This window comes from Bactrocera oleae, chromosome 4 (genome assembly GCF_042242935.1).
Source record: "Bactrocera oleae isolate idBacOlea1 chromosome 4, idBacOlea1, whole genome shotgun sequence".
NCBI classification, from domain to species: Eukaryota; Metazoa; Arthropoda; class Insecta; order Diptera; family Tephritidae; genus Bactrocera; species Bactrocera oleae.
Window position 1 is genome coordinate 19,261,953 of NC_091538.1, and position 15,012 is coordinate 19,276,964.

Below are 15,012 nucleotides of genomic sequence, written 5' to 3' on the forward strand. Positions count from 1 at the left end.
CGATAATCATTTTTTGTAGTATTTGTAAATTGAGATAATTCATATACTAAATTCACATATTTTTGGCATTCAACTATGTATAGCAAAGTTGATTTTACTAAGATATCTTACATATTTACCGCTATATACGGTATAAAGCCAACCGAAAGTTTGAAAATCTTTTGTTGGGTATATGGGTGAAGATGTAGTATTGAACCAATTTTATCTATTTTTGGCATTCCAAGTACTTGTACTACATATTGCTAATGGACAAAATGCTCTCATTTTCATTCACCACTATATAAAGAGTTAAGTCAACCGGATGTTTGAAAATACTGTTATTACTTTTATTGGGGCTGGGACGAGTTTTTACCCGATTCCATCCATTTTCGGTACAAAGATGTACCGTTATAAGAAAAAATCGCCCACTCAATCTTATTAAGATAACGCATATATTGGTCGATATATGTGGAATAAAGTCAGCCGACAGTTCGAAAATCTTGTACGTATACAGAGGCTGAGGGAAGTATCGAGCTGATTCAACCGATTAGATCTCAGAGATTGACCGATATTTCCGGTAAAAAGTTAACATTAAGCAGTTGGCTCCTTATATTCGGTTTTGTGTACTTGAACAGTTTTAGTCCGATTTTAAACATTTTTGATCATGAGAAGTCAAACTATAAAAGCACTGTATGTACAAAGTTGTATCCCGATATATTCATTGCATCTCGATTTTTGTACTGGAAAGTGAAAGAATGAGATGAAATTTAGAATTCTGTATATGAGAAGTAGGCGTTCATTTTCATACTATAACATAGAAATATCATTATTATGTGTATATATAGTATTATGTTTCGAATTTAGTTGAAATTGGTCTACTAAGTGCTGCGTAATGTGGCGGTTCCATGCCCTTTGTCCAATTTTGTCCCTATGAAAGTTTTGTGTGCCACATCGGATGTGAAATTAAATGCTTCTGGCGTATTTAATCATTAAGTTATCCGCTACACCGTTATATGGGGTGTTGGTGTAGGTATATGATGTAGGCAGAGATTAAAAAAAAACTGTACTTTTTCACAAAGGTCCTACGCGTAAAACTACTACCATATCTAAGGACTTCGATTTAGTCTTCTTATTTACCTTAGGTTTCAAGTTGCTCTATATACTTTTCCCCAATCCTTCTTCGTCCAGCTTTCATCCAGTTTAGCCCATTGGAGGCGATTTTGTCGCATTATTACCGTCTAGAGTGGTTTTTTGACAGGTCAACGGGCAGTTAGTCCGTCTTCTTGGAGGCACCGGTGTACAATACAATTCGCGTACTCCATTTAGTTCTTGAGCATCGCTACTGATGTCTTTAGCTGTTTTGAATCAGCAGTAGTCTTTTTCGGACGTCCGGAACCATCCTTGAGTTTTATAGACCTAGTCTTCGCATATTTCTTAAAAAAAACTCCGACAGTAATTTTGCGTATACTTAAATTTTAATGTCGCCAGTACAGATCATTTTGGATTTGTTCCACTTTTCAGTTCATTTACAGCCGCGTGTAGACTTAGTATCATAAATAAAAACAATTTTGTTTATCTGAATAATGTACCTTCTGTAATAGATACTTACTTGTTTAATAGAGTTTGAGTTTTTAATAGCCGATATAAAAACACTTCCAATATTAAAAATTTCATCGAAATTTGATAAAAATATTTTTGGGAGTGAGAACAAATTTTATCATTTTGTTGAGTTTATGCTCTCATCTTTACTCAAAAATCGATGAAATTCTTTCACCTCACTTAAGCTATCAAGCATGAGCGTTTCTTCTTTAAATGCAGAGCAATATGTAATGCATGTACTTACCTAATTGGTTTATAACAACTTACTGATCTAATATATTTTTATTGAAATCAGCAATGTAGAAAGGGGCAGCTTTTTAATGAGGTGCTCTGAGTTAAAACACTTGCTATTCGAATATTTGGTAAGAAATAATAGAGAGAAAATATTATAATTTTTCAATATAATTCAATGTTGAAGCTCTCGTCTGTCCAGTTGTAGTAGCATTTCTTCACTCACATCTCCACATATTTACACTCCTCACGTATTTGTGGTTAAATTGGTGTGTGGAGCTAGTTTCTAGCCTTCAATTTTGTGATGACGTCGGTATCAAACGCGTTGTCCTGTAAATAGGGAAGAATATTTAAAAAATATTAAAATACTGTGCTCTTTTGCATACATTTTGGCGTAAAAATTATTCTTAATAATAAATTTGCTAACAAATTTATTTAAATTACGTCGTATGTTTTCATACAATATAAACAATAGAAATATTAAAATTTTGAGAATATGTGAAATAAGGGGAAATTACCCAGCCCACTCTGCAAATAACGATGCGGTTCAAAATTGTAGCCAAGTCCGTGACTATCGAAAAGAATAACGTTAGAAAAGTAAATATATGAGCTGAAGATGAGATACAAGATTTATATGCCTTAATAATTCATAATTCGGTGACTAAATTATTTGAGGAATATTTTCTGCCGCTTCAACAAGGGTAGAATTTTTAAATTTCTTACCTAAAATTTGAGCCATATAAGCCAAATTTATTTTCAAGTTGAGTAAATATGGTTGTTTGTTTCATAAAAATTATTATTTTTTATTTTTTACTATAGCCTTTTTTTCATTATCTCGAACTTTACCTAACCTTGCTTCTTCTTTCGTTTTATATTCGCAATAAAATAATTTTGATAAAAGTAATATTATTTTTGACATGAGCTTTAAATTAGACTAGACATTGCAAATAGCCAACGTCCGCTTTCAACTATCACCAGCCTCCAAATTTCAGCACAAAATCTCATTTTAACACTCACATTCAACAACAGTAGCAACACTCGCCTATAAATTAGAAATTATCAAGTGCCCCTAAATACATGCAAAGAAAAGCAAATCCGGCATAGCATTAAAAAACGGCGAAAGAGTGGTGAGCTAAACTCGGTTGCTGTCGTCAGCTGCGTGGGAATGCCATATAATAAAAATTGGGAAGTGAAGAGGCTGCAAATTTTTGAAAACAAAAAAAGTGTAAAAAAGTGAAATGAAATCAAACGAAGCGGAAATTATGCGATGTGAATGCACATTTTCATTTGGCGAATGGCAATGCGCTGAAAGACACAAACCGAAAATGCAACCGACAGGCAAAAAGTATGACAGAAGCAGGAGAAGGGGGAACGCGTATGATGGTATGTGTGGACGAAGGAGTGTGCAACTAGGTGGTGTTGCACAGATTTTGATAAGTAAAATAACTGAAAAAACTGCACACATCGAAAAAAAGTCAAATAAAATCACACTACGCACACACACACACGCACATATTGAGAATATGAAAAATTGAAAAATTGCACTAAAAGAAATGGAACTTGGCGTAAAAACGCATCAATGTCGCAATGGATTCGCGACGCTTTCACGCTGACGAGATTGCGTCGTGTGCAGTGAATTGCGAAGAAAACTTTTACAGTTTTTTTTTTTTCAAAATTTCCCACCCGTACGGCATCTATGTGTGTTTATATGTATTTAATTTTTCGAGAGTGTGGCTGATCATACATTTAGTTGATATTATTTAGCGTTTTCTCCGAAAATTTAATTTAAGTTGCTTGTCGTTGGATTTTATTTAACATATGTAGACCTTATTTAGGCACAAAACAAATTTCCATTTACTTATTTAATTTACCCAATCCCCTCTTCTATTAAAATAAAACTCAGTCGCGTAAAAAATACTTTTGACACGGCTGATTCACTTAACTTAGAGCGAAGCATCGTCTACCACCATGAAAGATCTACTTCGAAATGGTATCTGAAGAAGATTTTCTTTAGGGGGAGGTTGAGAAAATTGCCAGCCGCATCATCATTCCGTCGTCACAGCAATAAAATGTGCCAGTTGCAGGTCACTAAAAAAATCTCCTCTAGGAACCTCCCCCTGTGACCCGTCGCATCGTTCTCGGTCGCAGCGTTGTTAATACAAAACGACTTTTCGAATTTTTCCAATCTATATAGATATTTTCAAACATATCCGTGCCCGGATAACATCTGTGAACATCTTGGACCACTCTATATTACAAGAGCGGTGCGATACACTTTTTCTATGGCTTTACGTCAGTTATTTTTCCTCAAAGAATCTGTGCATAACTCTGCTTCTTAGAGCAGACATTCAGTAACATCACATTATCTCTTTCCCTATTCTTTCTGCAGCGTGTAGGATTTGGCTCCAGTAGATAAGCCTAGAGTCTAATCTTACACCAAGATAGTTGGCAACATTTTTTACTTAGAGTTTCAGTTTTTGTCCGCATGCCTATTATAGTCGAAATATTATCCTTTGTTCGGCTTTTTCAGTAGCAAGTTTAAGGCTTTGTCACTCGTCAATCCACGTTTTTGCTCTGATCATTACCTAGTTTACACTCCTGCGCTCATCTTCAGTGTCTCTCGCAGTGGTTATCGCGGCGATGTCATCTGCGCAGTCAACTAGGTAACTATCGTCGGACATATCGAGGCTTAATATGTCATCGTATCTGACGTTCCAGAGTTCTGGGCCCGGAATTGATCCCTGCGCAGCTCCTGACGTGACCTTTAAGTGGTCAGAAATTTTATACAACAGAATTCTGTCTTGCAAATAGCTCCTCACCATTAGGTTGAGATATGTGAGTATTTTAAAATTTTCCTCTAATGTCTTAACCTTGGTTTTCCAATGAGTGCTGTTGAAGACGTTCCGTAAGTGCAACTCATCTGAGTTTGTTGCATCCCCTGAGCGCTTCTTCTACATTCCTTATGATCAATTGCACTCATTGTTGATTTACCAGGTCTGAAACCACATTGTTTGGGTTATAATCTATCCTTGGTTTCAGCAATCTTTCGAAAAACCTACAAGCCTACCAAGGCTGTGTCAAGCACCCAGAGTGGCCGGTATGCTTCTGGGCTGTCTGGTTCTCCCTTTCCTTCACTAATTAACATGAGCTATTTATTATCTTTTCCAAATTTCTGGCTTTAGGCAGGTATTAAATATTCCTAGAAGCACGCTTGGGCGGTTTTCGGCTATTATCTAGTATCTAGGTACCTTAGTACATCTGCTGGTATACCTTCTTGTCCTAACGATTTGTTTCGTTAATGTTTTCTTTCAACCAGTTGTAGCTTTTTGCTAGTAAAGAGCGCTGCTTCGTTGGGGAGTTCCATCGGTCTTGTTTCCTCGACTTTTATTTCATGTGTAGGAAATCAGGCATTAACATTTTTTTCCATTTTATGTGCATTCCATTCTAGGGGTGGTACCCAGCCACCATATTTTTTTCAAAACGACTCTAATGCTTACATTTGTGAAGGCATGTTCTTCATATCTGCGCATTGTTTTCTGTTCACCAATGTGCAGCGCGTTTTTGTCTCCTCCTTTTGGTCCGAGGAATTAGCCACGTTCTTCTTTACGTTTACCTTTACGCACGCTGTGTCATTTTTTGTGAGGTCAATTGTAGAAGATGACGACATATAATGAGTTTGTGATGTTAACAAGAGATATTAAGCACATCTAGGGACCGACATCAACACAAACAATAATTGCGATTATTTCTCTAAAGGCCATAAAAAGGTTTCTTATTAAAATCCGACACTCAGGACTCGTCTTTGAACTTCAGGGACACTATATTCGTCGAATTACATAAGAACCATTTACAAATGAGATGAAACACTCATCCAAATATAAACTAGAGGTATGTTAAGATTGATAGGTATAGGAGTCGTCTTGATAAGTTCAATTTTCTTCTCTTAACAGAGTGTTTCATTTCCAGAACCTTGTACTTTCCGCCATCACCGTCTACATTTTTATTCGAATTTTTACTGCATGGACCGAAAACATATTGAGACTGATATAGATGATTAGACATAAAACATATAGCGAAGGGGAAAAATTTTTAAAGCGTACTTGGTCTAAATATTAGAAATCAGATACAAAAGTACCTGAAACAACTCAGATATCTTCGAACGTATTTGTCTGGATAAAACTACGCTTTGAGCATCAGTTCACAGGAAAACTAAAAAAGTAAGTCAAGACATAAGTTTTTTGATCTAATCTAGTTGATGTAGCCCTCTTTCAGCAGGCACGACTTTGAAATTTTTAAGAAGGGTTTTCTTTCTTAAGCTGTGAAGATTTACAATCGATCATGAATGAATCTTGCTAGCAGGACTCACTGTATGAAATGCCGATCGGAACAAACACAGTGAGAAAACAATTCAAATGTTTGCCTTATTTAAGCCTAAGTTGGCTGCGGTCACTTAAACTGGCGAAAGAGATGCGACAGGCAAAAGTGCCTATGGTTATTATGGTGCAGAGGTAAAGGCAAGTGCACTTGTTCGCATATAACTGCAACTGAGCAGTAGCCCATGGTAAATTGACAATTGCAAACGCCAAAGCCACGAAGCCAATGTCAGCTGCAGTCCAGAGCTAAATTTGTATTGTTTTTCGTTTTCGCTTCACACACTGTCATGCTCTCTCTTTCTCTCTGCCTTGCAGGCGCAGTATCGACTAGTTTGCTTTGACTTTGCTTCAGTTTTGGCTATGACACTGTCCGCAGGCTGTATGCAATAAATTCAGCAGCAACTACCGTTACAGCACTATATATGCTCACTATATACTCACACCAGTTTAAGGCACCCTTCTCCCACAGCTCCTCAGCTATGAAGGCAAGGATACAGCGGAATATTCCTTTTTCAATTTCATTGAATTGAATGGCAATGTCCATCGACCACTAGTTGGGTTTTGCATTAGGGTGTACGTTTTTTCATAGTTTCACGCCATCAAATGACATCACTAAGTTTTAGTATATCCCGTTTAAATGTGTTTCCGATTACAAACGATTAAAGTGTGTAGAAGAAAAGCCTAAACTAAAAGAGTAGGCTCTTCAAAGTAGTATTTTCAATATATATCTCTAAATCTGGACCATACGAAATGCCAGCGTCCACACTGAAGCTGTTAGTACACTTATTCTGACTCCCAGCAATCGAGGTTCGGAATGTAACAAGTTAACACTTTTATTTAAACACCATCCCAATGTTCGTACACTTATATAAACCCAGTTATTTTGTATGAAATTTATATATAGCTACAATTCATAACCAAAAATGCGTTCCATGCAACTCTGTGTGTATTTTGAAGCAATGTGGGTTGTTGGTATTGGTGGTGCAAGTTATTCAAGTATTCAGTGATATGCACAAATTTGCTGAATCAATTCATGTTTTCTTTTTACTTTTTTGTTTTTGTTCAACTGGACTGTCGACGTTCCATCTTTGCTTTCAAACAAAGCTGGTTGGTATTTTTAGTGAGTCCATTTGCATAGTTGGGGCAAGAAAATAGAGAGTCGTGTGCATTTAAAGTAATAGAGAATATGTAAACATGCATGTAAATTATTTCGAATGTCAAAATATTGATTTGACCCTTTTTCAAATATAATTTTAAGCAATTTTGTTAACTCTTAACACTTGTTTTAATTATATTACCTTGCTTAACAGAGAAAGAGTTACAAAAAGGAAAATTTACTCAAAACCACTTGTCGAGATAGACAATATGGGTAAATCGATACTCGTTGCCCTATTGTTTTATTTGGAAGTTAGAGTAACAGACATACCCTCGGATCATCCCAGCCATTTATCGTTAAATAAAAGTCGCTTTTCCTCTCCCTTTGTCTCTCTCTCTTTCTCTCTCTTCCGGTTCTTATTTCGGCCAGAGTTATGTAATTTCGCGAAACTATTTTCCTCAATTAAATTCCGAGGTTTCAAAGCCTTCAAAGCAAAAATAATATATTTACTACATTTTTATAGTTTTGCAACATCTTGCTATAAAGTATAATAGTTTTGTTGACCTAACGGTTGCATGTATCACCTAAAACTAATCGAGATAGATTTAGCATTATATATACATATATAAATGATCAGAATGACGTGACGAGTTGAAATCCGGTGTACTGATAGTGGTGAAACTTAGTATACGTGTTCCTTGGCACCATAAGAAGTTTGTTATTGTAAAGGGCGAAATCGGAGCACTGCCACGCAACCACGGATGTTAACCCCGTCCACTCTCTATATAACGGTTTTGTTAAAAACTACTAAAATCGCAATAAATCAATAACTAAGTTCGTCAGAGACGGATGGTACAAGGTGTTTTTATATTATCCAATCTCAAAATTTGGCGGTGTACGTGACACCGCCCACATTTAGAGGCAATCACATATCTCCGGAACACAACCAAATTCGGTGCAGAATAGAGAAGGTTCATGGTGTGCCGATTGCCAAAATGTTCAACTTTTCGGAGAGGTACTCGTATATGATGAGAGGAATTCACCACAAAAAATTATTAGCTGATTTCACCAAATCTTAACATCAGGAGACATGAAAAGTATTGAGCATTTTCATATGCACAATTTCAATGTTAAGAAATGTACGGTTAGAAATTCGTTTATTTACAATGCGCAAACGACTTTGATTATAATTTATAGATATTCTGTATATATTTGGTATTAAAGCACATAAGTACATATATATATATAAGAGATGGCGTTATTGTCCATAATACTAGTGTTACGTGTCACATCATGTTATACTATACGGCGCTGAAAACGTGTTTACTCGCGCTAAAAGTTTGTTTTTGACTGTTTTTCGATTGATTGACTCAGTACGTTATGAGCGCTCGTCAAAAACGGACACTAGCAAAGAGAAAATTCGCTATATTTTACAATTTTTCTGCGATCAATGCGAAAAAGCAGCCAAAGCGGCTGAAAAAATTAATTTAGTTTATGGGCCCGATACTGTAAACGAACGTGTAGCACAAAAGTGATTTGCTAGCTTTCGTTCCGGAAATTTCGATGTCAAAGATGCACCACGCGTCGGGAGGCCTGTCGTCGAAAATTGCGATGAAATCATGGAAATAGTGGAAACAGACCGTCACGTGGGCACTTATTTAATTGCTGAGGAACTAAAGATAAGCCAGAAAACCGTTTGGAACCATTTGCATAACCTTGGATTCAAAAATAAGCTCGATGTTTGATTGCCACACGAACTAACGCAAAAAACATGATGGACCGAATTTCCTGCTGAATCGCAACCAAATCGACCCGTTTCTGAAGCGGATTGTGACTGGCGATGAAAAATGGGTCACTTACGACAACATCGAGCGCAAACGGTCGTGGTCAAAGCTCGGGGAAGTGGCCCAGACGGTGGCCAATACCGAATTGACGGCCAGGAAGGTTTTGCTGTGTGTTTGGTGGGATTGGCAAGGAATCATCTACTACGAGCTGCTCCCACATGGCCAAACACTCAATTCGGCACTCTAATGCCAACAACTGGACCGCTTGAAGGCAGCACTCATCCAGAAGAGGACATCTTTGATCAACAGAGGCCGAAGTATGTTCCATCAGGAAAACGCCAGGCAACACACGTCTTTGATGACGCGCCAGAAGCTTCAGGAGCTCGAAAAGGAGGTTCTAATGCACCCACCTTATAGTCCGGACCTGGCACCAAGTGATCACCATCTTTTCCTGTCCATGGCGAACGCGCTTAATGGTGAGAAGTTGGCCTCAAGAGAGGCCTGTGAAAATTGGCTCTCCGAGTTTTTTTTCAATAGGGACGCAGTCTTTTACGAGAGGGGTAACCTGAAGTTAGCATCTTGTTGGCAACAAGTTTACGAACGGCGCATATTTGACTTAAATCGGACAAATGTACACAAAGTTATCATCTTTTAAAAAATATATAAAAAACCGAACGAACTTTTTACTTTACCTAATATAGGTATATAAATGTTTATGTAAATATTTACAAATTTACCTATTTCATGATGAATTTCATAAAATATTTAGTATAATTAAGTTTGGTTTATATTATTACCTAAATATGCAGTTTATATATATTTATATATGTATTTATTTGCTCTGGTCATTAAAAGTTTTGATAACATATACATATGCTCATACAAGTACATACATACAAGTATATTATTATGTGTGCATGTAAACAAATATGAAATAACGCATAATGTTTGTAAATTTGTCTATATGTAACATATATATGTAAATATGTACACTCATTTCTCATATATCATAGGCATGGACAACCAATGGCCGAAGCTCATGTTTTTTGCTTTCATGTCAAAGAGTCAATGTGTGGAAGGACTGACGCGACGACTGAACCGAATGAAAATAAACTAATGATCCTCGATTGTTACCGGTTCCCTTGCCGCTCTTACAGCTTTGCCCACAAACCGTCGTAAATGTGTATGTTTATGTAGAGCATGCATACATATTGACAAAGATTTTTGCGAGCAATGGAAAATTATTTTACAATTGTAAAATGCTTTAAATCGACAAAAGCTTTGTTGCCGCTTTTGTCACTTTTTTCTGTGCTTTGTTGTTTTGCGGGGTTGTCACTTCTTTCTTTCAGAAGGAACGTCCGAAAGTGGTTCAATTTATGATTTTTAGCTTTTGCCATCGACGCTCGTAGGCAAACGCATGCACGGGAAAATGTGATGTCTGCTTTTATGAATGAATCAACTTTTCTTGTTGAAAGTGCGCTTGCGTTCATGAATGAAAATGTTGTTCTTGTGTGTTTTCTACAAGTTTGGGCTTCGGCTATTTTGCTGCCATATTGACTTGTGATGCTATTTGAGACGATTATTGGTTTTGAAAAAAAAATTTTTGTAGTTTTTGCTGGTGCCATATTTACATGTGTACGCATATATGTATGTAAGTTTGTGTATGCATTATTTGTATGCGTGCCGATGGTGCAAGGTCAGGACTATATGGTGGATGTGGCAAAACATCCCAACCAAGCTCCAATTAACGTCAAACGAAAACTACGCAACCCATCAAAAAATTTTTTTTTACTGATTGATAGCTGAATTGCCAACTATAAAATAACAAAATGTGTTTTACATTTGGACTACGCCAGCAAACCTAAAAATTTAACTGAAGCCATCTATGAGTGAAATCCGCAATTAAAAATGCATAAAAAACTCAAGACAGCAGAGATAAGAGCTTGTCAGAAATTTTTTTTAATATTTCCCACGCCGATACGCTTCAATTAATGAAAACAAATGAAGATAAGCATTTTTCGCAATGAAAACCCTGGTGAACCGGATCACTTAGATGGAGTTAACAAAAAAGATGATCGATAAAAAGAAAAAGTCGCGCATGAGAATTATTTAACAAGAGAAACGGCGATATAAATATATCCCAAAGCAACTCCATCGACATCATCATTTTATTCTATACAAGTCATCTGAATCGAACGCAGATATAATATTGTTGCAAGAAGATTGAGCAACTCAGGTCGAGAGCTTGCAAGCCAAAAAAAAAAACAAAAAATCAATGTGGAAAGACTTCATCCAAAAATATTAGCGGCGCTAGACATATGTCACCAATTTATGATGGATACCGTATATATTCTTGCAGCTACTATTGAGACATATATATACAACACTGATGAATTTCCTTATAGGAATCAATTCAAAGAATTCGTACAGAAAAGGACAAAGCGAAAGAGAACAGACAAAGGCTGTTTCGATGACGATCGAGAACTAATTGAGATCTCAGTGGTATTTTTAGGAAGAGATAAAAATCTAAAATCCATAGGTCGTTCTCCAGGTACCATACACTAAGTTAAAATAGCACTCCTTAGCGCTCAACTGAAAATGACAAACAAGAATAAGGCGGCACTTTTTTTTATCATATCAGGATTTGAGCTTACACAGACAGACGGACAGAGACTCATCTGGATTTCAACTCGTCTGGTCATCCTGATCTTTTATATATATATATAACCCTATATCTAACTCGATTATTTTTAGGTGATACAAACAACCTTTAAGTGAACAAAATAATTATACTCTGGAGCAACACGTTGGAGTAGGTCTTATTTGCACATTGACTATAAATATTGCTTTGAAAATTACATAATTTATGAAGAATGTTATCAGTTCTGCATGCATTCATAAAAATTCGCATAATGATATTCATATCTATAAACATGATTAATATCAAAGCAAGTCTCATTTTCATTCAATGCTCAGCGCTCTTCACGCGCCACCGTTTCCAAGCTAGCTGTGGTGATATCCCCCATCGTGTTTTGTTAGATTTTGACAATTCCCACGCTGGCCCGCAGTTGAACCTTCTCTATAAATCTACGTTCTCTGGATCTTCTCTATAATTAACGTGCTCTGATTGTAACATTTGAATGGTGGGTATGGAGGCCCTGGTGCCTTGTGCTAACTTGTTACCAGAAATAACGAACAATCTGTGAGAAATATTATTGCAATTCGGAAATAGTTACTTTATGATAATAGTATACCCGTTTTTCAAAAACGGATTGAATTTTGTCAATATACTTTTAGTTTATTTTATACCCGAGTAAAATCGGGTGAAAACTTGGCCTAGCCCCCTTATAACGAAACACAGTTTCACACAGAGTTTTCAAACATCTGGTTGGATTTACTCCATTATTATTGGTGATGATATCTGAGATACCTTAATGAAACTCAGGGAACATTTTATTCTGTTAGTAGTATGTTATATTTCCAAAAATAGATTAAATCGAGTCAAAATCACCCCTATCTCCCATATACCTAATGCAAGATTTTTAAACTTCCAGTTGGCTTTATATTACCAATAACTGTCAATATATACATAAGAAACGAATGTATAATATTGGATATACAATACTTTAATGCCGAAAAAAAGTGAATTTAACCCGACTCCCAAAGACTACATACATAGATATATTGATTTTTATTATTCTAACAAGTTTTATGGCTAATATGTCGTGAAGTGTGTAAGTTATATATCTATAAAATTGCTTGAAAATATGATATCATGTATACCTCAGGCGTGTCAAAATTAATTCAATCAGCGCATTTATTTATCTGGCCCCAATATAACCAGTATAAAAATTTCCAACTTTCCACCTGAAAAATGTGGTATACTTTAATAAAATTAAATGAATGCTGAATATGAACGAAATTGGTCTGGACTTTGGTCTAAATTTTATATGCTTAATATAATAAATTGCGATCCTCTGGTTGACATTTTCACATCAACTCATTATATTAAACTTGGCTTCTTTAGGTGAGTTTATATCATATATTTCTTATTTAAGAATGATTTTAATATAATTTTCGTTGACGAGAAGTAAAATGTAGTCATAAAACTAAGTGAGTCTAACCTTCAATATAAGTTGATAATATACCAAAATTTATTGTAATTCATTCACGATTTCGTTGGACAATGAATGTTGAATTCTTTTGAAACATTTTTTATATAAAGTTTTGCCAACACCAGAATGTATTTCCCCGGCTTTGGTCTTTGCAAGTTGCGAAAATAGAAAATGTTTGGTTGCACCCGAACTTAGCTCACTCTTACTTATTCTTTTCTAACTTTCCTTGTCATGTTGCAATTAACACTCTATTTACAGTTAACCTTAATTTCCCACTCTCAACACATTTCCGCTATTACTTTCCACTTAAATGAAATTCAACTTTAAATGGCCGATTTCCGCAAGTAGAATCGCTACCTTCAAATAACAGTCGTCATTGTCCGTCCAACCCGCACTTGTTCTTATGCGCTTCACACAGGATAACACATGAAATACCAAGTAATGGCAATTAATTTGAGGGAATTTGTAAAATCGCTTGAAAGCGGAGAGAACAGGGTAATTCTGGGGGCATGTTTCCCATACATGTACGATGACCGTTTACGTTAATACATAGTTAATGCATGCGAATCGAGTTTGCATTCGTAAACATACATACAAACATTGCTTGATGACTTTCACGTCAGCTGCCAGGCTCACCACACACATTCGTGTATACACGTTGCTGAGCTTGCTTGTGCCTGTTGCAACACATTTCAATCACTTGTACCACTTTGTCCATCATTCAGTCACTATTTCATGCACGGACAGTCCAACAAACTGAAGTCAACTCGCATTCATTACATTACCCATACACACACACATACTTGCATGTATAGATACGAGTATTTCTGTGAGTTGTGGCGTTGTGTCTTGGCAAACCGCTTAGTCATCACCACTCATATTTGCAGGCCTTCGCTCACTCAAAGCTTGTCAGTTGTAATTAAGGCTCATTAAAATATCCATCAAAGCATTTTGATATTAATTGACATTTTCCTGTTTCTGCTGCAAGCAAGCCAATACGAGAACAAGATGATTGAGCTACTTGCAGGCCGAAAAACTGTTTCTTGACTCCCTATCTCTTCCCGTCTTTGCCTTCAACAAGTTCACCGCAGTTTTATTTTTTCTATAGTTATATGTTGCAATCATGGCAGCCGTCATTAAATTCAAGCAGATTGTAAGAAATTACTCATACGTCACATTCATATCAAGAATGCATTTTCCAATGATGATTCGTATTTCTCGCGTTCAAGTTGCTAAATTATATTATTTAATTAATTTACTACGAGAAATAAATAGTTTCATCACACGGTATTTGTCTTTAGACTCCAGCATGTTCAAATATAGAAAAACATAGTTCATATAATGTCGTTCCTTATTAAGTTTAAATGGGCTGTGTAGACAGTTTGAATTAAAGGTACACAGCGTAACACTTTCAGTATGCTCTTCAAGCATCCTAAATCATCAAAATTATTGTATAAGGAATTTAAGCTGTTATGTACTGTGTATAAGACCCGAGTGAGTCCATCCGTGATCGCTCGCAACAATTGGAGCTGTGCCATCCACTTTTTACACGATTTTCGGAAGGCTTTTGGTTTGCGGGCTTACAAAACTTAACTCGTGCGTAGTCGAATGAGCATTAAGTGCTTGGCACGTTTGGTGAATGGGCGAGATGGTCACCGATCCCGCTTTTCACAAGAAAATTTTTTTTCAGCGTTGAAGCTCACCTCTTTTTGATTGGGTACATTAAAAAACATAAACAAGATGGAGTGATGAAAATCTACAGCCGAGACGACCGACGGCTTCGAAGCGAAAATTTGAAATTCTTGGCCATAACAATAAACTATATTCGATTTAAT

The 15,012-nt window shown here is 36.2% G+C and overlaps 1 long non-coding RNA gene across 1 annotated transcript in view; it reads right to left on the reverse strand.

The window, feature by feature from the left end:
- Positions 1 to 1,892: 1,892 nt before the first annotated feature.
- The window catches only part of LOC118683104 (uncharacterized), a 73,572-nt gene continuing 60,452 nt past the window's right edge, over positions 1,893 to 15,012 (reverse strand). Inside the window, exon 2 of the long non-coding RNA XR_004978934.2 lies at positions 1,893 to 2,139. This is a non-coding gene — a long non-coding RNA (uncharacterized lncRNA). The remainder of the gene's footprint in view (positions 2,140 to 15,012) is intronic.